Raw genomic sequence first — 25,964 nt, 5'->3', positions numbered from 1 at the left:
ATGACAGGATTTATTTTATTGACATTAGCCAGGGCTCGACATAAGCAATGGCCCGATGGCCCAGGGCCAGTAAAAACGTATGTGGGGCTAGTTGATTGGCCCGCATGGGCCAGTGACTGTGGCTCTGTCTGCTGCATCAGCAAACATCATACAGAGTGGCACGAAGCGTGTGAATGTTAACATTTCACATTTTCACCTCAGGTAATTTATAACCAATTAATTTGGATACAAGCGTTGCATTTTGGAAGATAGATGGGATTCTGAACAGCGATGCCCGCACTGCGCACACACACACACACACACACACACACACACACACACACACACACACACACACACACAGCAGGGCCGAGGTGTGTGCGTTACTTCACATGTAACTGACTGGAAACGTTACCGAGGATTATTTACCGCCGATGGCGCAGATGAACTAACGCTACACTCGTTACGGTAAGTAGGTAGCTTACAATAAAACCTCCATGATTAAAGAGTCAATACTTATCAATACCCACCTACCTGTTCTATAGGCATAAACATGTAGAAACCGAAATTTCAGTCTGCTCTGTCTGCTCTGTCCACTCGTGTCCACCGCGCTGTGCAAACACAGCTCTACTCTTCAAATAGCAACTTTACAAACGAGTTAAAATGAAAGATGTCAGTTTGTAGTCTAACTGTTTATCTTAATTTTCAACCAATCTTGAACTTTGGACAAACTCTTGTAAACGTAGCTGCTGTCTAAACGAGCCATCCTCTCCGCTGGAGCGGTAAACCTGTGGATGTATTATAAGACCAAAACAGATACATGTGGCTACTTAATATGCACGTGAATGAAATCGCGTTCTTCATTCTTGATGATGTTGCCGGTTGTTTTATTTCGCGACAACATTGTCTTATGTCAAATTAGGCATAGAGGACGAATGCTAGCCTGCTTATCAGTCCATTCGTCATGACAGCTGCTGTTTTCCACAACTTTTCACTTCAGGCTCTCTGACAGTGACATTTTTACCTGACAACAGGCCTTTCTTTCTGTAAGCCTTTTCCACCAATCAGGACACTGATTACGTTTCAGTAATCAAGACTTTAACCATCACTCCTCATTGAACTGCCCCCTAATCTGAGATCATTTTCTAGTTAAGTAGCCTATCTAGTTATCATTATGGATTTTCCATGGATTTTAGGGGTTTGCTTACACTAATACATGTAAAAAAATATAGCATTCATTTAGTAAGAAAGCGAAAAAATTAAACAAGAAGATGCGTATTAAAAAAATTCTGGCCCTTGAAAAAATGTAGTTGATGACCCCTGGTCTAGCTTTACTGCTAATGGCACAACATCCAGTGGCTAGCTGGATAAGAACCATTTTCTGAAGCTTCATGGTAGGTGCGCCGTATATTTTCCTGCTTTTTTGTCCTTTGCCAATCACACCGATGATATTTCTTTCAGGGCCAGTAAAAATGTAGAAGGGGCCACAAAACTCTGATCTAATGGCCCTGGGGGCCAGTGGGGATTTTTTTTATGTTGAGCCCTGCATTAGCTCAGGGAAATATCCAGCCCTTGGGCATACGCTTTGAACAGAAATGTTTTAATTGAAAACAATATAAGAGCAGGCCAAAATCATGTGTGTCAAAAACACAGACGGACCCCAGAGGGATCGTATCGGTACTCGGTATCGGCGAGTACCCAAATGTAAGTAGTTTTACTTGGTCTTAGTTGTCGGTGCATCCCTAGAAATTAGCGTTGAAAAAAATCGTACTCCTACTTAACAGCATGAAAAGATCAGCTCATTTTCGACATACTTGTGTGTCAGTGGAGCTTTCTTTTTTTTTCAAGTGTGCTGTGACTGTGTCATAAGGGTTTTGTCCTCCCCGTGCCCGAAGTGCAAAGAGAATCGATACACAGAAGGGCAAGAGGATGTGTGATACTTGATGACAAAATACCTACAAGCTGCTGAAACAGCACATTTCCTTCCTGCTAGCTGACCACTTGCTCTCTGAATGTTAGCGTTGGCTGGAGGCTGTGCCCTGTTGGAGACCTGCGTGCGGTCACAGTAGTCCTTTTGAATAATAGCACCCATTGGCTGCGCCAGTGCTCAGTAATTTGGTCATTTCTATGTAAATTGCGCTTTGTGCCGCCATAGAAGGCTGTTGTACCACACAAACGCTCCGGCTTGCCTCGTTCCGTAATGGTACACTGTTACACTGAATGATTAAAGCTAACTGTGAGAAAATGGCACTACAGTCAATCAGTTAAGTAGATAGGTCGACAGGAGTGTAGATAGAAGAGGAGGGCACTCAGGCATGCGGCGACGAAGACAGGCATAAGAGGCAGGCGGATGTTTAGGGTTGCGTCCAGCATGCTGGCTCTTCAGAGGGGAGAAGAGAGAAGAGCCCACAAGAGACAAACATTAGGGGGTTTATGGCTGACTCTGCAGTATCATTGTCATTTGAACAAGATTGGACATGCCTTAGTGAGAAGGGACTACCTAGTACAGGAGACAGCAGAATGAGGCAATATATAAAAATATATATATATATATATATACTAAGTTAATGAAGCTTATTTGATTTCACTGCTATTCTACCTCAGAATTTTTATAAACTTAGGCTTGGGCACAAATCTTGGCAGCATTGCAAGCCAGGAAATCTCAACTCTCACAGACATTTTAACGCCTTCTGTCCTTGACAATAATATCACTTGATGGCATTGCTACTTTCAAGTATCCTAAGAAAACTGTGTTGTGGACAGTTTTTATTTAAAACAAAAAGTGCAGCCTTGTCAGAGTTTTTCTTTCTATCTTTAAAAATAACTGTGGAGTTATTCAGCTCTGCCTATCCAACATTCTGCTATAAGTAAATTATCATTTCTACATTCACTTGTCTCAACAATGCTCGTTGCGTGCATTGTCAAGAGGAGTGGCCTGATCAGCCTGCCTTAAAACCTGGTAGGACCAGCCATGATATTCACCAGGCCATACCAGGACTTATTCTTCCTATCAAACATGGTGAGCTGTTAGTGCAGAAACCTTAATAAAAGGTACCCTGTACTCCTGTTTTTTTGTACCACTAGTAGCGCTATGGATCAATGTTTATACATTGAGATTTTGTTTTTACGCTAGCAAGACTGCCCTCCCCTGAGTAGGGCTGGCTACTGAATTCAATACGTTATAGGCACTGAACGAATTGCCTCTAAAGTGTCAAAACATTCCTCGTCATTCAATACCCAATTTCAATACCTAAGGAGTGAATCTTATTAGCGTCAGTGAGCCAATAAGTATGCAGCATGCTTCTACCAAGTTCTAATAATGCTGGTGATTGGCTGTCTAACATTAACGTTGTAGAGGCAAGCAGGAAAAACTATGTTACACACAGAGATGAGGTTCACATAGTAGGAGCTGAAAAATAAATAAAATGATTTGTGCCGTAATGTGAGTAATGTAATTTCTTTTTGATTCTTAAAATTGGTATCGCAAAAAGTAGCGTTTAGGAACCGGCATCAAAGTCACGGTATTGGTATCGTTATCAAAAAACGTTTAAACGATACCCAGCCCTACCCCTGACAAACTCCCACATAACTTGCTTTTTCAAGCAGCAATTAGGACTCATATTAATGTTTATAGTGGCAACGCCGTCTGGCAGCCTTAGTAATTATGCCGTGACCAAAGCAGGAAGTATGGTGACAAAGTATAATAGTGCAAAATTTTGCATAAGGAGGCAGGTTGGGGTGGTGAATAGAACAAACAAACACTAGACTTTAACACAAACAAACACAGGACTTTCACCCAGGAGACCAGGGGTCAAGTCCATATGGGTCGTTTTAGAGCAGTGGTTCCCAACCTTTTTTCCTTGGCGCCCCCCCTACTCATGTCTAAGAGAAGCTGAAACCGAATTTGAGGTAACTCTCGAGATGTTTCGAGATAGAGGCTTACTTTCTTTTTTGATACAGAGCAGTTATCAGCACTTTTACGTTTCTCCGCCATGTTTCATTCATAAAATAGTGATGCCGTGGCGACAGGAAAGACGAGGATGATAGCAGCTAGCAGCTGACCTGATGACAGCAAGGGTCCCAGGTTATGAGGTCCCAGAGATTTGGCCTACTAAGTAGCCTGCCTACAATTTTAAGCGAGAACAAAAATATATAGTTTTTTTTTACCTCAACCTCAAACCAGATAAAGACTTGCGCCCCCTCTGTGATCTTTGCCGCCCCCCTAAGGAGTGTCCGGACCCCAGGTTGGGAACCACTGTTTTAGAGGGTAGGAATAAACTAAATCTAAACGTATATCTTCGCATGGTTTGGAGGACTTGTTGACACTAGCATGATGACTTGTATGCACAGGCAACGTATCACACATTCCTGGTGCCAGTTTCAAACTATTCCGCTGATTGACAGTTTAATGGCAGTAGATGTGCAAAAAGGTGCAGCAATGCACGCCAACAAAGGCACCGAAGAACACTTCATGCTCGCAAACGAGGATGTCAACAAAACAACATTTACAATATTCAAAAAAATGGATTTGAAAATGTTTTATTAGGAAGGAAATGCATTTAAAGATGCACACTATTTGTTTTGATGAGAAACACTGAATGTAAACATTCTCTGTTTGATTACAAGAAAACTCCACAATGCACCTTCAAATTCCCCAATTTTAGCCATTGAGTCAAATAAAAATAGAAGTCAAGAAGAGCCTTAACATATTGCTTTCATGCCTTTCATGTTTGTGGGGAGTCAGTCAGCTGAGATGGAGAAGGGCTCGAATGTCTGTGTGATATTGGGGCAAATTGAAGATGAAGTGAAGATTAGTCTTCGTTCCTCCCAGGCCAACAGAATGGCTGGCAATGAGTGGGGATATGGGCATCTGCAATTAGCAGAAAAAGTGGACAAAAACTATAAAAGGGTTAATAAAAAATGCAGACATGCTTTTTTTCCTCATCTTTTGAAATGTAATTATATGTTATCATGTACGCTTTGAAGATATTGCCTCTCCCAAAGACATTCCTTTCCTTTCCCACCTGTGACCTGACTCATCTTAAATTACAAGTCTGAGAGATCCTGGCCCATAACGCCAGCAGCCACAACAATTATACACGAGTACAGGGTGAGGCTTAGTGTCTAGCACTTTGTGACACCCTTACATTACTTTAACCAAAGGGAGACAATACAGGGTGTAGTGGTACACTTCCTTCCACATTGAGTGTCAATCCAAGCAGCAAACCTTTGTGTTTTAACCTTATTCTATAGCACAAACCTTTTGGCAACTGAAATGCTGCATGTGGGAGGTTTCAATGTCTTCACAATAAAAAAAAGAAAAGTAAAAAAAAAGAGCACTTGACAGAAAAGGCAGGGTTACAGGAAATTCAGAGGGCCATATCATTTTGTGAATCAGCAAGGCTTAACAAAACAAAAAGGCATGTGGCTACTATCCTTGTCTTGGTTTTATAAGGTCTCCTCACTCACCCTTTTCCACTCTTCCTCATTCTATTTCTTCACATCTATTTGGCCTGTGCAAATATTGCCATTGTGAAACCCTGTGAGCATTGATTGATTGCGGGTGTGGGCTAATCGTCTAGCAACAAAGACATCTTCCACAAAATCAATGATAGAGAAACTAAATCTTTTTAGGGTTCCACGATCCTTTGTAATATAGCATTGTCTACCAGGGGAATATTTAGTATTTTCTCTCATTTTGTCTACTTTCGTTTAGGTTCCAACTCCTTTGAGTTTGGAAGCAGCTGATTTATTCCATATAATTTATCCTTTAATAGAGAAAAGCTTTTTTTTAGAAATAAGGTTTATTGAACACTTGGGGTTTGAGATATATCACCGAATTCAGATTCTTTATATGAGTCCATTTTAATGGCCGAATTGATAGCCTCCCATCAGGAAAATGGAAAGGTACAGAGAGTGGCTGTGAGATGCTCTAAGACAGAAAACAGACATATCCAGCAAAGGGGCGGGTGGGAGAAACTGCACAGACGGACTTATCTTCAATGGCACCATTTATTTTCAAGTACTACGGCTGTATGTTAAAATTGTAACTGAAATACGTAAATAATGTAAAATAAATAAATAATGTAAAATAAATAAACACATTGACGATAACAAAAATACATTAACGAGAGCTTAAAGTGCTTTAAAAAACTGGTGAACTGAGACTGAGATGGATAGATTCACTTCTCTTCAATGATTATGCTTTGCACCATTTATTTTAAAGTACTATTTCAACTAAAGTGTTTTCTTCTAAACAATAACAAGAGCTTAAAGTGCTAAAGAATTGAACTGCTAAACTAAAGATTAGAAGTGAAATCAAGGCCATTATCACTTCTTTTTTCTTTTTTTCCGGGTTGTAAGCAAAGTCCTGCAAACTCTTCCACTGTAGTGCGATGCCATGAGTGTTCATGTAACAATGGTAATGGTAACGGTGATTTGAAATTGACAGGCTAGTTAACGCTTTTTTGTCTTCTGCTAGTTTTCTACGCAGGGTGACCAGTGGTTGCGAAACTGTGAACGACAAGTCATGTTCCGCAATAAATGTGCACAAATGTATTTTTAAGACTGGGGTCTAACTCATGACGAGCAAGCACTTTCTGCTCTGCTTCTGATAGGCTAAGGGCCCTATTTAACCGATCTGAAACGCAAGTATCAAACGCAAGTAGCTTTGTGGGCGGATCTCGGGCGCTGTTGCTATTATAGCGGTGGGATAAATGACTCTTGCGCCCGATGCAAATCTAAAATGGGTTGGTCTGAAGTAGCTACATTACTCATAGGTGTGGTTTGGGCGTAAGGTGCAATAAACCAATCAGAGCGTTATCTCACATTCCCTTTAAAAGCAGGCGCGCTTCTTCCATGGCGGACTGCTATTATAATGGCGGATTTGCTAGGCGCACACTCTTAATACATCCATGGGCGCATGCAAGGAGGGGTTCACAGCCGAGGAGACAGACGTCTGCTATTGATTTTTCTTTGTGACAAAATGTAAATAAAGAAATGTCACAAAAACATACTTTCCAATGTTTTGGGCTCACTCTCACTGAATCACAAGGTTATGAATGAATGGAGATATTTTTGCAATATAGTCTAACATTAGACCGGGATTACCTCACTATATACAATGCAGCTTTTCTGTCTCTCCTCTCCCGTGCTGCTGCTGCTGCTGCTGGGCATTTGGGCTAAGTGGCATCGGCACATGCAGTGCGTGCATCTCCTTAAGTCCTCTAATATTTCCTCATTTATGTCATCAACACATCCATGATTCATGGAAATGTTGTGTAAAACCAGGTCATATTTTTCCTTGTATTTATGTATGGTTTGCAAAAATGGGAACTGCTGGGTCCGTGAGATGAAAGAAGCAAAGTGTATGCACGGTGTGCACACTCTACATTACGGCCAAGCATGCGCCCCTAAAATATTATTCGAATAACGCGCCACTGACTTTAGACCAGGTTTTTCCTGGTCTGTGGCGGAATTGTTTTCTGAAAATGAAAAATTGCACTAGGGAACGTTTACGCCGGAACACGCCTCCTCTTTTCGCTGAACCGCCCCCGGTGAGCGGGAGCGCAAATACATTCCCTAATTTACCGACGTGAGTCTGTGGAGGGAAAAGTCCGCTATGCGTCGGGTGCAAAATAGGAATGATACATGCGTCGGTGTACAAAGTCAATTGCGCTGGGTGCAAGATAGGGCCCTTAACATTTGTTAGAGCTGCGTTCCTCTCATATGATTGGTAGGCGAAATCAATTGACTCAAAAATATTAAACCACATGCAAGTTCCCAATCCGGAGATCCGGCATGGTGCCGGAATATTTTAAGCCCTGCGTAAGATGCTAGACGTACTAGCATTTCTGGCTTACTTTCTGACTACCTACAGTCGTAACTGAGCATTACTTCAAAGGCCAAGGAGCACATCATTAAAGGTGCACTATGAGTTCCTGCATGGTTTCAGCGCGATTTCATTTTTGTCTCAAATCGTAGGCATCGCTCCTTGATCCGCTAGCTGCCTGCCCCCTGAATACACTTTGAAAAAGCCCGATCTCGGGAGACAACAGAGGGGTCGTAAACGTCAAACAAACAGTAGGTACACAGGCTGTGCACCAAAATACAACAAAACACGTTCCAGCCAATCACCGACAAGATGGTTGGGGGAGGGGGTGGGGGTTAGTGACAGTTTGTCAGTTAGTCATGACAGTTACAGAAACATGGGGGGAGGGGTTTTGTATTTACTTGGAACGTCAACAGAAGTGTCGTCATGCAGGAACTCATAGAGCACCTTTAACTAACTAGGTTAGCTTTTTGTTTACATTTAAAAAAATACATGTTTACGACTAGCCACTGTGTATTATTTTTTCACTGTGTGTCCAGGATGCTATGAGAGTTTAGGGCAATGTTAACATTTACCTCGGAAGTCAGAAGAGGTCGGAATTGAGAATGACGTAACACCCAAGTTGACCGTGTTCCAGTAACAAGTCCGAAAACCAACATATTTAACAGGGGGACTCTAGCCAAGTTAACCATTGTTAGCATTACCAGTTGATAACAACGCATTTTGTGGTACTTTGCATGTACAAACACTGTAGCAACATGTCCACAGATGGACAGTACTGTGTGTACGACTCAGTATTAAGAACAGTATATTCCTACAGCTTTTACTACGGTTGATGCTCGAAGCAGCCATGTTGGATTTCTGATGTTGAGGTTGTCAAGAGCATCTGTCCTGCTTTTTATTAGATTTGAACCTTATCCAGCATCACCCGAAAGATCTTTTAATCTAATGTTAAAGATGAAAACATACCGTTTGAAAATACAAATGAGTATGTAAGCTAAGAAGCCAACAGGATTATGTCCGAGAATAAGTCTATACTAATTTTACTTTACAAAACGTATAATACACGGGTTAACCAGTTATTCGCTGCAATACAAAAACAATGCCGGTGAGGATGGTGAATTATTGCCGGGGACATGCAGTTTCATTCTCTGTCTTTTAAGACAATGACACGTTTATAGCAATTAGGTGCATATTTAAGAACCTTTTACAGAGTTCTCATTTAAAAATGAGTTAGCGATTTCAAGTAATTAATGGATCTAACATTAGCTTAATTAGCTAGCTAGCTACACCTAATATAACATATATAACAATATAACAATATAACAATATAACATGCCAACTGATATGACAAAACTGAAGGTCGCTGGCTAGAAAAGCCTGCTTTTGTCTTCCTTAAATCCAGTCCAGCGGTGAATCTGCCACCATTTGCCAGGTGAGAACGGAAAGCTGGACATTGTGAAGGGCATTTTGTATGGTTCTTGACATTTTATAGAATTAACTTTTAATTGATTACTCAAAGAGAAATCGAAAGATGAATCAATGAGGACAACAATAGTTGCAGCTCTATACTCATCACACTCATACATATACAGTTATGTGCACAACATTGCAGTAGAGCAGGAGACTGAAAGAGAGCCAAGGACACACACCTGGTACACACATCTAAACAAACCTCTGCTTTCACTGAAAGGCAAACAAATGGAGGCCAATGTAGTTACTCTGCTATAGGACAGGCTCGGGCAGATCGGTGACTTTGTGCATGCTGTGCAGGAACGACAGAGTCAGGCCCGACCACGACCCCAGCCATGTTCTGTTTTTATAACCCTCAGCCTTTTGAAAAACACCCCCCTCTCTGCCATCCCCAAGATCTGAGCAATTTCTTTCCATCTGAAGTTGCCGCCGGACTGTAGATTACATGCTCCTGTTCCCATCTAGTAAAAACAATAGGTGTGTGTGTGTGTGTGTGGGTGCATGCATGTTGTCAGCAGGCTTGTATCCATGCTTATTCCATGATTCTAGGGCATATTACCCAAACCTAAGACAGTTGACCACCAGAACTAATCCTTCAGCCTTGTTGGCTGTCAACATGTAACATGTTGCCGTTCATAGGTACAGTATGAGGATGCCTGAAACCCCCCTCCCCCACGCCCCCAACCTTCTTCCTCCCAGTCTCCCCTTCAGGAGTTCCCATAACTCACCGGGCCTCAAATCCCATGCGGACATTCCTGAACTTCAGAGGCATATCGGCAGATGAGAGTCTGGATTTATGGCTTGCTGATGGACGGTGGAGGGGGGAGCGTAGCGGGGGTGGAAAGGTGATCGGGTCTACTTCAAAGAGGAGGAAGCGTTTGTTGTTGTTGCTCTCCTAGGCTCACCGTTGCACACATTTGCACAGCTTTCTGCCTCTGGCAGCTGGAGTGCTCACTCACCGGTTTAAGGCCCTGACACACCAAGCCGACGGCCGCTGACGACTAGCCGACGACGTCCACCTGTGGCGGCGCCTCTCGCTGGAACACAGCACAGACTACAGCCGAGGGCCAAGTACCACAGACGTTTTGCGCATTCGTTCAAGGAACTAACTCCCCATACCAGCAGGCGGCGGTAATCTATTCATTATTCAACAAGGGAAACCGGATACCTTTGTTGATACCCACAACAAACAGCGTTTGCTCTAGGAGCAGCAGAACGGAGGAGAGCCTACGGTCCCTTAGCTTCACTCCCCGCCAGGAAGACAGCGGTACCGGGAGATGGCTAACCGGACTGTGCCTCTCCCGGGCTGTCATCCATTCTCTCGGCAAAGAAGTCTCCCTACAGTGGGAGCGGAGCGACCGAACGGCCGGCTGCTGGCTTGTTAGCTAACGTTAGCTTGCTAATTTTACCCGCCCAACATGCCTTCATCATATACTGGTTACCGAAAATTAGCCAAACAAACGTGTCACTCATCACTCATCTGGCGATAGCATTGTGCTTTCCTATGAAGTGACAAAAGTGTGTGAATTTAACATTAAGTTGTTACAATTGACTAATTTAGAGGATGGCCGGCTGGCTGGTAAGCTAGCTTTGCTTGCTAGGGGGGTAAATGTCTAGCGGTGCAGAGGGCGCAGAGACAGAGAGAGAGGTCTTTTACGGTCTTTCTATTAAATATCACGGTATAGGATATTAGTTTATTAACGTTAGTTTATTTTGTAATGTGTAGGTATGTAGAGATATTTTAAAATACATGTTATTGTTGAAATAAATATGCCTAAACAAGTAACGTTAGTTATGTATATCTCGTTGTAGGCTACGTTTGCCATTTTATGGACATGTAAAATGTGCAAAAATAGTTATTCCAATAGTTTGAACCTGTGTGTTTTTAGAAGGAACATTCAAACATAATTTTTGACCAGTTTTGACAGCTTTGTGTGTAATTTTAGAGCTGCTCCCTCTTAGTTGATCAGTCGACTAATCGGTCGTTTTGGTCTTAATCAACTTAGATTTCTTTAGTCGATTAGTCATGTTTGATGCTTTTTTCATGCCGAATGACTTATTTCCAAGAAACGTACGAGCACATCTCTGGTAAACACAAGACTTAAAGTGGTGCTTTTGCATGACTCTTTGCGGAGAAACTCCGATTTACAGATCTGTCGATTAAATCAAATGATCAATTAGTCGATACAATTGAATGAGTGTTAGTCGACTAAGAATTGAGCACAGCCTTAGTGTATTTGATTGATCAGATGAGATGAAAAATGAAAGGAGCCTTGGGTGTGCCTGTCACAGTCGTTTGTTTGCTTTGCTCACTCTTGTTTCCAAGCTGAAAAGCCAATCGGATTAATTGGCTGTTCAGCCGACGGCCGACAACCACAGACGCCGGTTCAACATTACAACAACACAAAACACAAAACAGGCAGACGAGGCCGACACAGCACACCGCACAGACCAGGCCGACCGTCAGCTTGGTGTGTCAGGGCCTTTACACACAGTCACACACGGTTATCTTTCATTTCATTATTTTCAACCAGTATGACCAGATATAGGTGGCGGTTTGCATCTTTGAAGTTTGACTTTCTCACTCTCCCACATTGACAGAGACAACGAACTATTACAGATATGATTTAGCCTTTCATTTTTCATAATATCAAAGGTGACCCTTCAAAGATTGCCTGCATGCTTTTTTATTGCACCTGCATAACATATTACTCTTGCTCTTAAATGCCACCTCCCTCTCAGCTATTAGAATTTGTTTGTGTGACTTTGCATACAACATCATAGGTCACAGACAAATGCGCGAGTGTGTGGTTGTTTGCATCTATCCATATTTGTATATGTGCGAGTGTGTTTGTAATTGTGTGTGTGAGCACACCCTCCGTTTCCAACCAGCTAGTGCTAGTTGCAGGGGCCCCTGGGTGTGTGTGAGGTTGATGGATGTGTAGAGTGGTGTCGTTTCTCTGAGCCGGATGTGTAATGAACCCTGCTTTGCTTCGGTAACATTTGGGTTGATTGATTACAAACAAAGGCCATTTAACATGCAGGGGTGCTGCCTCTTAACAATGCAACGTAGCTTCACAGATGGGATTACACATATATGGCATGAGAAAAGACCACAGCGCGCTGCTTGTTAAATTAAAGCTGTGCTGTTATCCAGCTTTCCTTCTGCCCACACGAGATGATTCATATACAATGTTCTCATCTTTATACTTTATACTTTGTACACACTTTTACAGAAAAGAAAATAATAGAACTGTTTATGTTGTTGCAGCTTTATATGTCCAAATTGTCTCTTTTATATACATTTTCTCATTCGCCTCCGCCCCATCTTTTTCTCATTTAACACTCACTAAGATTTTCCTCTTTGAGTTGCCCAACTCCTCTCATTGTTAAGGTGGAAAGCTGATGTAACTCTTATTCCCAGTAACCAGGGCGATCCAAAAGGCTCCCGTCATCCTGCTGCTTAATCAGACCACTGTTTGTTCACTCTCCCTTTTCTCATGGTCTGGCCTGCCAACTAAAACCATTAATGAAAAGCAAAATATGCATCTTTATCTACTCTCACATGGGAGTTTCAGATCATCTTTGAAGCTGAACTTTTACAGACTAAATACAGGGACAAAATGGAATATTTATATATATTCCATTTATATATATAAATCCTGTCTCTGTTTATGCCCTCTCATTGTTTTCCATCTCTTCCCCTTACAGGGAGCTTCTCTAACCTGCCTCATTTCAGTCATTTCAGGAGAGCTGCAAATGGCTGATGCTAGGTGTGTGTATGTGTGTGTGTGTGTGTGTGTGTGTGTGTGTGTGTGTGTGTGTGTGTGTGTGTGTTTCGAGTGTTGTGCTGGCCCTGAAGTGACACAACGAGGGTATAAATAGAGCAGGCCCACAGATCATAGTGCCAGACAGAATGTGGCATCTGCTGTGCTGGGAGTGCAATGTGTTGGAGAGCCTCTAAACTCCTCTCCATTCCTTTTCCCTCTCCTCTCAGTCTCTCATCTTCCTCCCTTCTAGTCCTGTTGATTTCCTCCCTCTCTCTACCTTTATCATCTTTATCTCTCCTCCTCCTCCTATTCCTTCTCCACTTTCTTCCTTCAGTCTCTCCCTCCCTCTGCCTCATTTTCCTTTTGTCCTGCCTCCCTCTCGCATACTGCCACACATCTGCTGCCATGTGCTGAGTGTTGTGGAGCAGTCCCAGTTTCAATTTAGGCTATAAGATCCTATTTCTAAACATACAGAGGGAACCGGAGAGGGGGGGGGGAAAGAGAGCAATAGAAACAAAGGAAGTGGGGGGATAAAGGCAGATAGATGGCCCTGCAGTGGTTAACATCAAAGCGTGATTTCATATTAAAAGGTGGTTTACAAATTCCTCAACCGCAATGCTACACATGTTCCATGTAAAAACAATTTAATCCCATGGGATTATGTGGTGTACTTGCAAGGCAATCTTGAGTGGGACGGGCAACTCCGTAAGCACAGGAGATAAAAGCAAAGTCATTGTGATTCTCTGCAGGTTATTTCCTACCCAGAGCCGATTATCAATCCTACTGATTTAGCGATTCATTTTCCTGCTCTCAGTATAAAGCCATTACAAAGTGACCGTAACCCCCTCTATGTCCTATAACACAGCGCACCGTCAAATATACAGGAATGCGTATCCCAACAACATGACTCATTCATACTTTCCACCCACACTCCCCCTACACATCCTTACACCACAAAAAAAAAATTCAATTAAGAATGATTTCCTTCTAGCGTCGCTGTACTAACTGTATTCATTCATCTACTAGTGTTTTTTTTTTTTTTATTTATTTCCCAGAAGCACATCACTTAATCTCATAATCTGCTTTCGCTGTGACTAGTGTTGGATTCCCTCAAAGACAGGGCACAGACCGCACAACACAAGTACACGTGCACACGCACGCAAAGTCCCAGTGTCAGCCAAATTAATAAGCAGCTTAGCTGTCATTAGATTTCCATTTTTAAAATGATTCATACATTCTTTATGCCTGCTTCCCCTGTTTCTTTTCATGCTATATCCTTCTCCTCAGCTGCCTCCACGCTCTGTGACAGGTAGTCTTCTGCGTTTGTTTGCTGACTCTGCGCCATGTCCACCCTCTGGCAGTCCAATAATTGTTTTTAGAGTTGATATTGGACATTGGCAGTTGGAGACTTGCGGCAGGGGAGCGAGTTAGAGGGAGAGGCGGTGGGGGGGCTGCCAACAGGAACATGGAGAACTGTCCGTCAGTGAACAGCGGCAGGTCATCTTTTCATCCTTTTGTTTGCTCGCAAAGCAGTGTTCTCGCCTGTGAAGACGAAATTCAATCTTCCTCCTTTCACTCACCGTTTTTTCTCTCCCCTCCACATCAGCCCACCCCTGCTAAAACTATTGTCCGCTTTCTATTGTCCCTCGAACCTTCTCTTCCCCTTTTCTCACTCTTCTTCTCTGTCTCTCGGTCTTCTTCTTTCTCACGACTCCGTCAGTCACATCGGCAACACACGCACAGAAGAATCTCCTCTCCTTTTGTTGGCCTTGGGTGTAGTTGTTTAAGTGAACATTGTGTGAATCTCTTTTGGCTTTAAATCTGTAATTACCCCCCCACCCCTCCACTCTGTCAGGGAAAGAATTAAGGTTTTTTTGACTGGTGCGGTGTTACCCTGAGATCAATGCTCGACTCTGCTCAAACGACAGATGAAATGACTTCGAAGGTCAGTTTCAACATTAAAAAGATAATGAGGGGTTTGTGATGTGAAAGGCTTTTTTTCATTTTTTTTAAGGCAGGTTGTCAGGTTTCTGTGGGAAATATGTTTTCTATTTCTTTTCCAAACAACGAGTGTGTGGAAACCCTTAAATCATCATCGGCACACACAAAATTGTGAAAGCGTGATTGGTTTGGCAGCCAAATAGAGCATTTCTTGCCAAGTTGCAACAACTTTCAGAGGTGTCTCTTTTTCTCACATGCCTTGCCTATCTCTCTAAACACACTCACCTTAGAGCTGTCTCTCTTTCAGTGTGTCGCAAGCTGAGTCCCAGACAGTCAAGCGTGAGACCCAGAGGATGCCATCCCAGGATTTGGAAGGTTTCGAAGGCTTTTGGCTCGGGGTATTTATCCAGAAAATTTCCCAGGGCCACATCAGTGCCAGGATGCCATACGTCAGGGGGCACAGAGGAGCATTGTGACCCGGCACCCACGTTTAGGGGCCTGCTGAGAGGGACCACAGAGGAAAACACTGAATGTCATTGTTACATAGCGCCAATGATCTGCTCTGTGCCCTGCGCTATGATGTCATGGCAGTCATTTGTCCAGCTGTGGCCAAGCACGCATGTCTGATGAAAGAGGCCATTAATCTCAGCATAGTGTGGATTTGAGTATTCTTGCATGCAAGCTATATTTAATGTTAATTTCACTATGCAGCTATATTTTCACTTACACAACTTCTTTTTCAGTTTTTTTCAGTTTCAAGGTTTTGGATGCTGAACATCTAAGTGGTGCGCTTTCTCCTCGGCAGAGTGCGGCTCAGTGGCGAGTACGCACTTGTTTGCTATTGATGAAGCACAGATGTAGCAGGAAAATGAGCATGTCATGAGTGAAGCCAAGACATAACAACCTCAGACAAACCATCCATTGTGTTTGACTCACTTTTTTCCTTCCTCTGTGAGAAGAATCCATGTACGTCCAACAGATCTTAACCAGATTAGGGCTGGACTACTTCATTAAACAGAAAATCTTCTGTTAACTCCAGACATAAAAGTCCGGACATAGTAGACAATGTATGTCACAAGTTTAGTTCATTCTGTTGTTCAATAAATGTTTAGTTACTAAACACATGAGAGTAAACATGACAGTGTAGTGGAAGTTTCCTTTGCAGCAGGGGGAAGAGTTTTCAGAGTTTAGTAAATTGAAACAAATAAGACAGACTGAGACTAAAACCAAATTGGGTTTTTGTATTTTATTAAAAACATATATATATATATTTGCAAATATAGGATCAACATGATTTCACAAAAGGCCGCAGCCCAGTGTGGAGTCAGTTTCTCAAATGAGTGAACAGAAACACTAGGCTTATATGCATCTTCAGAGTGACAGCACACACACACTTAGATTATTATGACGCTACAGTTCTTACAGGCAATCTGATACACATGAAGACAATCAGAGAAATGCAAGAGACATCTTGGAGCCATTTTGCCTCCTCCTCCCTGTATGACTTTCACCCCCCAGTTACATCTTAACTGGCATGGGAAAACATGAGATAGTTTTGGGGTGACCTTGTACCTTTATCGGTTCAGGCAAACAGAGCTCACAAAATGTTCCAGACTGGATGTCTCACAAAGTTAGAATCAAAATCTACATGTGGAAAATGAGATAAACTCTTTCAGCCTTTGTGAGAGAAGTAAAGTACAAATTAAACATAAAAATATAAGGAATTGTGCTTAAATGTAATTTTCCCATTACAACAGCACAATGGGTTTATATAGGTGCAGTTACCTACTAATGAAGCAAAGATTCCTTAAAGGTCCCATGGCATGAACATTTCACTTTTTTAACATTAATATGAGTTCCCCCAGCCTGCCTATGGTCCCCCAGTGGCTAGAAATGGCGATAGGTGTAAACCGAGCCCTGGGTATCCTGCTCTGCCTTGGAGAAAATGAAAGCTCAGATGGGCCGATCTGGAATCTTCCCTTTATGACATCATAAGGGGAAAGGTTACCTCCCCTTTCTCTGCTTTGCCCGCCCAGAGAATTTGGCCCACCCATGAGAGAGAGGCATCATGGCTTTCAAACGAGCAAAGTGGCAGTTGGTCAAGGCCACTACCCCCACCCTCCACTTCCCCCCTCCCCCCCTCTCCTCCTCAATAGCTACAGACACAGAAATGGCACATCCTAAGGAAAGCTCATTTTGGGACTATCTCTAGTGTCTGTCATTCTGCCCCAAGGCTGAATTTTGGGAAAGAGACTTCAGATACAGTATTAGGGGACCACTAAGGTCTATATAAAAGCATCCAAAGAGCACCATGTCATGGGACCTTTAAGAGGAGAACTCTGTCATATGATATTTGCTTTGGTATTTTAGTGACTCGCCATGCACTGTTCAGTAGAAGCAGTGTCATTGGCAATCCAGAAGTGCACCACATCTTTGGTGTCAAGCTCTACAATGTTTTGCATAGTCTGCCTGTTTGCCCTACAAGCACCTGTGCTCTGTACTATTTTTGTGACAGTGGGTGGAGGCCAAATAATACATCATTATGTAACCAAAACCTGACCACGATAACCATTGGAATTTAAGCCCAGAAAGATGAATTAACCTTAAAAAGAGAAATGAACTGACTGTGGCAGTTTATACTGTATGTGCTACCATATATTCATGTATGGACTGCTGTACTGTACTGTATATTCACACTTACAACTCCTTGACAAGAACACTTCTTTCCTATTACATGCAGCTCTGTTCTCACAGTCCATTACCGAAATCTTCCTTTTGGGCATAAATCCAACAGGAAGTTCAAGGATGGCCACTTCTTAAGATAAAACTACAGCCTATACACAGATCACCTTCGCAAGATTGAGTTTACTTTCCTATCTTCAGCCAACAGACCTCTCCCATTAAAAACTGGAACGCAGAGAGGTCCAATCCCAATGTCTGTTTTCAGAGACAACTGTCCACAATTCATTGAGTTGATGATAGGATGAATTAAGAAATGAACACTCAATAAAAAAAAAAAAAAAACTAGGAAAAAACAGTGTGTGCCCAGCAGAGGTGTGTCACCACGTCTGGAAACTAGATGGTATTTCTGGCTAGGACTGGTGTAGCCAATACACTTTTCCTTTTTTTATCCTTTTTAGGTATGATCTGAGTGTTTAAATAGGATCAGAAAAACAGTATTTTCATGAGAAGATGATAAAATAATAAGGAAAGGTTTGTTTCTCACTCAAAAGCTATATTATTTATGTTTGGTTTTGAGCATGATACAATTCCAAGTGTATGCAACAAATATCCAACTGTTGCTCAAGCTAAGTTATATGTTCAACATACATTTTAAAAAGTAATCTGCTATACTGCCTGAATATCTCTCCCATGCGTAACCACGGAGTGAAAGGACTACTGATGTATGATACATTTCAATTTGCTTCAGGAATACAAGCCTGAGCTTAATTGCTTCCACACACTGAACTGCGCAGTGAGAATTCAAAGTCATCACATTAGCCGTGCTGGATGTTTGATTCTGAACAATGTTATTACTGCCGTCCCCACCCCCGACACCCTGTTTCTGCAGCTCTGAGCAAAAAAGTGGACGGTGAAGCCTGCAGGAAACTGCTGGTTGCACATCGCTGCCCTACGACTAGTGGTGTAAGACAGTTACCGTGGTTACAGAGTGTGTGTAAGAGGCTGATAAGAGCAGGGATATGATCAAACAGGGGTAGGCAAGGGCGAGGTACGGTGAAGGAATATATGCCAAGGCAGTGATGGGGATTCACCTGGCTCATGTGCTTTGTGTCTTCGATTCATGTCTGTCTGTCCATCTGTTATCATGCTTCTGTGTCTAAGGAAAGCCGTATAACGGAGAGTTTTACTTCAGGGAGACAGAAGACAATCAATATATGCTGTATAAAAAGGCAGTGATAAAAATATATATAGCCTACTTGTCTGCAAAAACACTTTTTTTTGAGATTTTCATAAAGCTAACCTAAATAACAAAAAAATTACATTTTGTGTCTTATTGAACTGGATCACCTAAATAAAATAAATCACTACAAAAAAATTGTAATTTAGTCCGAGGTTGAACCCGGGCTTCGAAAACAGACGTGATGCAGTGCTCTCTGGGGATTATTGATTAAATGACTTATTGATGGAAGGCTGCAGCCCCAAAGCTGGATATTGATTCTGTCTTTCTAGGGAATAGAGGAGGCAGCCATAAAGAGATTCTGTAACTCATAATAGCCTCGCAGAGGTTAAGAGAAGATTGTGAACAATGTCGTACCATAATCTGTGAAGGGCTATATTGCTCATGATGTCAGAATTTTGGTAATGCACACACGCATACGCGCACACACCCACAGGATGTAAGTATTTGTAAAATCTAAACTCAGATTAACCCGACCGTTGGAAGTAGCAGTCCTCTCAGTCTCCACCCTCTCTTATGTGAGTATTTCTGTTTTCATGAGGGAGCACTCAAAATATGTTTTTCTCCTTTAATAGGGGAGAGATGAGGCAGCAAGACAGAGATTAGTGTAGATATGCCTTTGGCAGTAGACAATAATCAGTTGATGTTCTGCGTGATACATCTGATAATGTGTTCTGGACATATTTATGATTTATGTCCATTTGAGAAAATGGGAAAGAGAGGCTGCAGTATAGCAATTTAAAAATGGATGATCTTAGGTCTGAGACTGACATTACAGGTTTAGGTGGAGGAAAGCACAAATAGGCACTTTTGAACTCAAAGTAAAATAAACCAGTGTATGTATTCAGATAACTTCACGCTCTTACATTTCACACTGAGGCTGTCTGATATTGTTTACCATGTCAATATAAGCACATTTGGCTTCCAGATGAATATGTGCTGCATAAAATAAAGATTATGCCAGCTACGGTCCTATAATCCACCAAGGGGGCTGGAACACATGCTGTGATAGATTCCAGCTTCCCGATGACCCTAATTAGGAATTAGCTGGAGGTAGAAAAGGAGGTACTTTCTACAATACTGGGTCTTGAAGCAACAACAGAATTGACAGCAGGTCTTGACTTTTTGAGGAGAGGATTTTTGAACTGTAGTTCTAGCATGTAAGAAGAAAGTTTGAAAAGAAAAAAGCAACTAACATTTATACAAATTGAAATTCTTGACACCTGTTTTCTTAACCCTTGTGTTGACTTCGGGTCACATTGACTCGTTTTCAATTTTTGTTTTATATCAGAAAATATGGGACGTAGAAATAAGCGCTGAAATGTGTAGAAGAAAAATGTAACAATTTAAAACGTTGGAAAAAGCAAAAACAAACTGTGAAAAAAAAGGCTTCAAAAACGTCGAAAGTCTGACGGGAAGACAACACAAGGGTTAAATCCTTTTAAACGTTTAAACAGGAAATTAGAAATACTTGCATAGATTGCAACAGCACCATCGACCAAAGTGCAGCCACCAAAATGACCATGGAGTTAAATCGACAACAACTTGCATTCTTGGGAGAATATTGTAAGATCTTGATTTTACAATATCTTGGATGACATTTTTAAGAAATGCTGCTCTGTATCTCTGTCCTTTATATGCACTCTCCCTGCACAATGTGTGCTCGTTTCTTCTTCCCTCACCTGTATCTCACTGCTCACTGCCTATGATCAGTCTTGACAGGTGTCCTTCCCCTACCTTGCTCTACACACACACACACACACACACACACACACACACACACACACACACTGAGCAAGTGCAGCACCAGGGACCTCTCTTTACTTATGTCCTAGTTATAGATCAGCTTTGAGTGGATAAGACTTATTCAGCAAAGTTTAGTGACCCTGCTGTATAAGACGGGCTTCAGGAATCCACAAACAACCTTACAAAACAGCATATTGATTCTGTTTTATGTTGCACAGCTATGACAGGTTGAGAGAGTTGTGGAAAAGGCAAGAGCATCCAGAGAATATGAGTTGGCAGAGAGAATAAAATATCAACACATAAGGGGAGAGAGAGAGAGAGAGAGAGAGAGAGAGAGAGAGAAGCATTCCTCTGACTGACCGGTGCCGTTGCACTGACAGACATGTCATCTTGAAACCAGCAACTGACCTCATGCCAATAAAACAATGTTAAAACCGAGGCCTTAGGTAAGTGTTTTCTTCTGCTCTGCTTGTCTGCCAATGCTTCCCCCTTCAGTCTTGGCTGCCTTTTCTAAGAGCTGGATGTTCTCTGTGTTGCCAACTTCCATGCACAGCCTTTTCTGGGCTGCTGAAACACAATTTAGGTACACAATTTAGCTCCTATTGTGTGTCACATTTTGTTCCACTACAATCCCAGGGTAGAGAAAGTTCCCAATCAGAAGCCACATATTGTATTTACAGTATATTGAGTGTGTTTATTCTAATGAATTGTAAGTCAATGAGCCTTTTAATTGTTTTCAGTGTTATGCAATGTGCAAGATGATGCTGTCTTATACTGTTCAGCAGAGTTTAATGCAGTGAAATATTTGTAAAATAAGTCGGGGGACCATTTAACTTGACCATGCTGTGTGTTTCAACAGCATAATATCATTTATGGTTGGATGTGATCTTCCTGAAATTTGTGTTGCAAAACAATTTATGATCTCTATTCCAGCTACAACTCTAATTAGAATAATACATTGGTTACGATTAAATGCCAATTTAAGTTTCAGTTTTGAAAGTTAGCCTACATCAGTATGGCTTACGCAAGTCTTACGCCAAGTCAAATTTGATTTTGCCAGTGAAATAGGTTTTCATAGAGTCATCTTTTCTGTTTATAGTCTTCTACAAAATCTTGTCTGGTGGCAACCTTTCTATAAGAGCAATCCTTATCAAAATCCATTTCGAGTGGATGCTAGAGGCTTACTTGGAACTTGGTTTATTTATGGTGTGCCATTCAAATCACCGTAAAATGCAACAATTATATGCCAAATACTGCTTGTCTAAAGCCCAGCTCAGTAGCCACTTTAGATCTCTCAACAGAGAACAGCTTGTTTTTCCTCATCTCTCTGTCTCTCTCTCTCCAGACCTCTAATCCTGCTACATTGTCTCAGGGCTGCTTTATGGAGGGAAAGGGGGAATGCAGACATCACAATTCCAAACTCCCCACAAACCACCCCTGTTAAAATTCACAATTTCTTTACTCTTCCGGCTTAACCTTTTCCTGTATTCAAATAAGAAAGAAATCTCTGTTTGGCCTTGTGGCTGTCACTCACTTTGCTGTCATTTCTTATGAATGTATGAATGACCAATGACATGCCAGACTGATCTCATGTAAAAAAAAAAAAAATCACACCAGCGGATGTTTTTTTATTGTAAGCTTCGCAATTTTTATGTCGATAAGACCTTTATGAGGATGTTTTATTGTTGTTTTATTGAAACTATTCTTTCTTTTGCCTTTGTGAGCTGGTTTGGGTCCCTCACTCTTAAAAACAAAAACAGGCTGCAATGCATAACTAAAGTGTGTGGCAAAATTTCCCACAACTCTCTGACTGACTTAAAATCTAAAAATATGAGACGAAGACCCTGAAGAAGGCCCAGTCAGTCCTGGCTGATATAAGCCAGCCCCTGAACAGCTACTTTATGTTGTTGCCGTCTGGCCGCAGATTCTGTCTGCCTAAATGCTGGACAAACAGACACAAAAACTCTTTTGTTCCTGTTGCTATAGGCTTTGTTAATAATTCAACGTGAGATGTGGACTCTGTGTAGTATGTATTTATTTGTGTCCTCTATTGATAGTGTCTGTTGTTTGTATGGCTTATGTGTTGTTTATGTTGCATTCTATTGCTGCACAACGAATTGCCCCTCGGGGATAATAAAGACTCCTTGACCTTGACCATGAAGTGGCGTACGTATGACACGCCAATTCGTATGCCATTATTGCCGTGTTATCAAGATGCATACTGGTTTTTTAGCGTGTTTATCAACGCCGTTTGGCCTCCATTGACTTACATTACCTTGCGATTGCGTGTGAATTGACGCCGTAGCAAGTAGTATGAAAGGGCGAATCGCCGCGCAGGGAGGTTGGTCGGTGTGGCGGATGGGTAAAACACAGGACTTTCACCCAGGAGAGCGGGGATCGCGTTCCGTGTGTGACTTTGTGTCCCGTGCGCGATGTTTTCTTTCCACTTTTGTTGTTTTCCTAAACCTAACCAGTTCTTTTCCTAAACCCAACCCGCGTGTGACATTCCTAAACCCAACCGTAGGCTCGCGATAACACGCAGCCTTGCGATAACACGCCACGTGGCTTTAGAAAGTGCCACGTGGCGTGTATGTTTACGCTGTGACGTTGCAGACTGCCGTCCGCTGTATAGAGCGTGGACATACGCGGATAGCTCAAAATGCGTACAGATAATGTTTACGCAAAGTCATGATGTCATGTTGGACATGCACTTCTTTTAACACCATTCAGCACTCACTGGGAACACAGGACTACATTTTCTCATACGATATTGCTTTCGCTCACTTTGCTCATCCCCCTGAAGGAAACCACAAGGCAGGAGTTTAATTTCATCTCATCCCCAGATATTGCCATTGTTGTTACTATAACTTGTTTTTGTGGGCATTTTTAGGCCTTCATTTTCACAGGACAGATGAAGACATGAAAGGGAAGAGAGAGAGAGGGAATGACATGCAGCAAAGGGCCGCAGTTGAACCCGCGGCCTTTGCGTCGAGGAGTAAACCTCTATATATGTGCGCCTGCTCTACCAACTGAGTTAAACTGGCCACAGTTAGTATAACTTTAATAGCATTAATGATTATATTTGAATACCAGCAGTACATCACTGTTTTTAAACAGAAGACAATTTTGGAAATTTGGGGAGAAGTCTCAAGTGTAAAGTCTCAGGTCGAAAGTGTCATTAGTCACAATACAAGTGTTTCAGATCATCGGCGTTGCCAGGTCCATTATGTACAGCAGACTACAGGGCAGGTGGATTTTTCCTGAAATATTGTGACTTTATTCTTGTAATATTATGACTTTATTTTTCTCAAAATATCACGACTCCTCCAAATCTCAGAGAACACAGATGGGATGAGTTATATTTTCAATGTGCACAAAGCTGAAACACATATATACATATATATATAACACATATAAGCAATTACAGTCCAGGGCTTTATGAAGGATTTTAAATGAATGTATCATTGAGGTGAATAAGTGCCACATGCACATTTAAAGAGGTTACTTCCCCAACAAAAGACACAAAAGAGAAGGGAGGAGTATGACTACATGTGTGCTGAATCAGCAGATAACATTAAATGACAAAAGTTGATATAAAGGAGAAAACATATTTGAAATTAAATGCCTGAGAGCCTTAATGCATTCCAATATGTTTTTATATTTTGAATTGTCATCTATGCTCCCCTCCCTTCACATAAAAAATATATATTTCTGGCATAAATTGATTCAAAAAAGGTAGAAATAGATACAAATTCACCAAAATGGAGGAAATTATGTGTAACATTTTCTGGGGTAGGACTCCCAGACCCCCCCACATCATATGTCACCCCACAAATCTGGACAACAACCATGGCTTTGGGTTGCCAGGCGCTGTGCGATTTATTTATTTATTTATTTTGCACTCCTTGCACATTAATACTGTACATTTGATCTTTTATATATTACTACTGTAAATTTGTTTTTAATATATATGTTGTCTGGGTAATATATGTTGTTTGTATATCTGGAGTTTGTAACAATAATAATTTCCCCTTGGGATTATTAAAGTATTTCTGATTCTGATTCTGATGATTCCCACAGGCCAACTATTGGTGCCATCTGATCTAACTAACATCTACAAACTGGGCAGCTGAAATGAACATACACTGGCTAACAAGCTGAGCAAGGCAATCACCATTTTGAATTGCATTCAGTGTATTTAAATACCTTACCTTCTCAAGTCCTAGAAACGCCCCTGTTTCAGGTCTTTGAGCTCTGGCCATGATTTATGTCCTACTGCAACATTCTTTCTTACAAAGCAATTTTATAATATTTTATTGGTTGGGACCAAGTTTGTTCAATCTATTATAATAGATATAACTGGTTATGCAACACAAAAAAAAAAATGTATGACTTACCAGTACAGAACATAAAGACAACCATGTAATCACATTACTTCATACAAGCCTGGTTTTGCATATATTTGCAACATATAAACAATAACCTGCAATTATTTTTCAGTTTATTCCTATTAATTTATTACAGTTTTCAATTGTATTTTGTCATTATCACTGCTATTTTTTATGTATTTAATAAATAACTAAATAAAGACAACCAAAATGGCTAAGGTTTCCAGTTACCATCTTTGTTTGTGTACTGTACACTAAACGAAATCCATAAATATTATTGATTGGGTACCTTATGCAGACTGTCCCCCCATGTGGTTTCTGATGAGTTTTGTATACATTTCTTTCTTTTTTTCATTTTAATTAGCGTTTTTAAAATGTGGTGACACGAAGAAAAGCTTTTTTTAGATGTAATTTGTTTTTAAATGTACAGTTAGTGCTAGCTAACGTTAACTTCAGTTGAGGTAACGTTAACGTTATCTAGCTCCTAACCGACTGTAACTTAACGGTAACATTACCGTTAAGGTCCGGGACCCTTAGGGGGTCCTCATAGTCACTGCAGGGGGGCTCCAAATTATTGTTAATTTTTGAAAGTTTTTTTTTAAAATGTCTTAACATGAATCTAACATATTATTAGCAAATATAAATCCCCATTGATGACTGGCATTGGTTGGTATAGCCATCCACAGATAGCTACAGTTAATAAGGATTCACTGTGCCACATGTATGTTTAACATTAAGAGATGATTTATAAAATCATGCCAACAATTATTATTTTCATAGCTTAGGATTCTGTGCAAAAAAAAGGTATGTACATGATGACCTGTATATGCTTTATATCATTATAATCTGTATATGATTTCTGGAATAAAGTGAAGTTCAAAAACAAAAACAAAAAGGTATATGTAAAGACTTTAGGC

General features: G+C 41.3%; 1 long non-coding RNA gene across 2 annotated transcripts; it reads left to right on the top strand.

Moving 5' to 3' along the window:
• The first annotated feature begins 1,611 nt into the window (after positions 1–1,611).
• Positions 1,612–16,027, top strand: LOC114560756 (uncharacterized). Of its 2 annotated transcripts, none has more exons than XR_003693231.1 (3): positions 1,612–1,683; positions 15,302–15,392; positions 15,738–16,027. It is a non-coding gene; the product is annotated as an uncharacterized LOC114560756 (long non-coding RNA). The 2 variants fall into 2 exon arrangements; XR_003693230.1 differs by lacking the exon at positions 1,612–1,683 and adding an exon at positions 14,910–14,998.
• Positions 16,028–25,964: the final 9,937 nt, after the last annotated feature.

The sequence above is a fragment of the Perca flavescens genome, chromosome 8 (genome assembly GCF_004354835.1).
Source record: "Perca flavescens isolate YP-PL-M2 chromosome 8, PFLA_1.0, whole genome shotgun sequence".
In the NCBI taxonomy this organism is placed as follows: domain Eukaryota; kingdom Metazoa; phylum Chordata; class Actinopteri; order Perciformes; family Percidae; genus Perca; species Perca flavescens.
The sequence above is the reverse complement of the archived record's forward strand: the minus strand, read 5'-3'. Positions and strand labels throughout refer to the sequence as shown.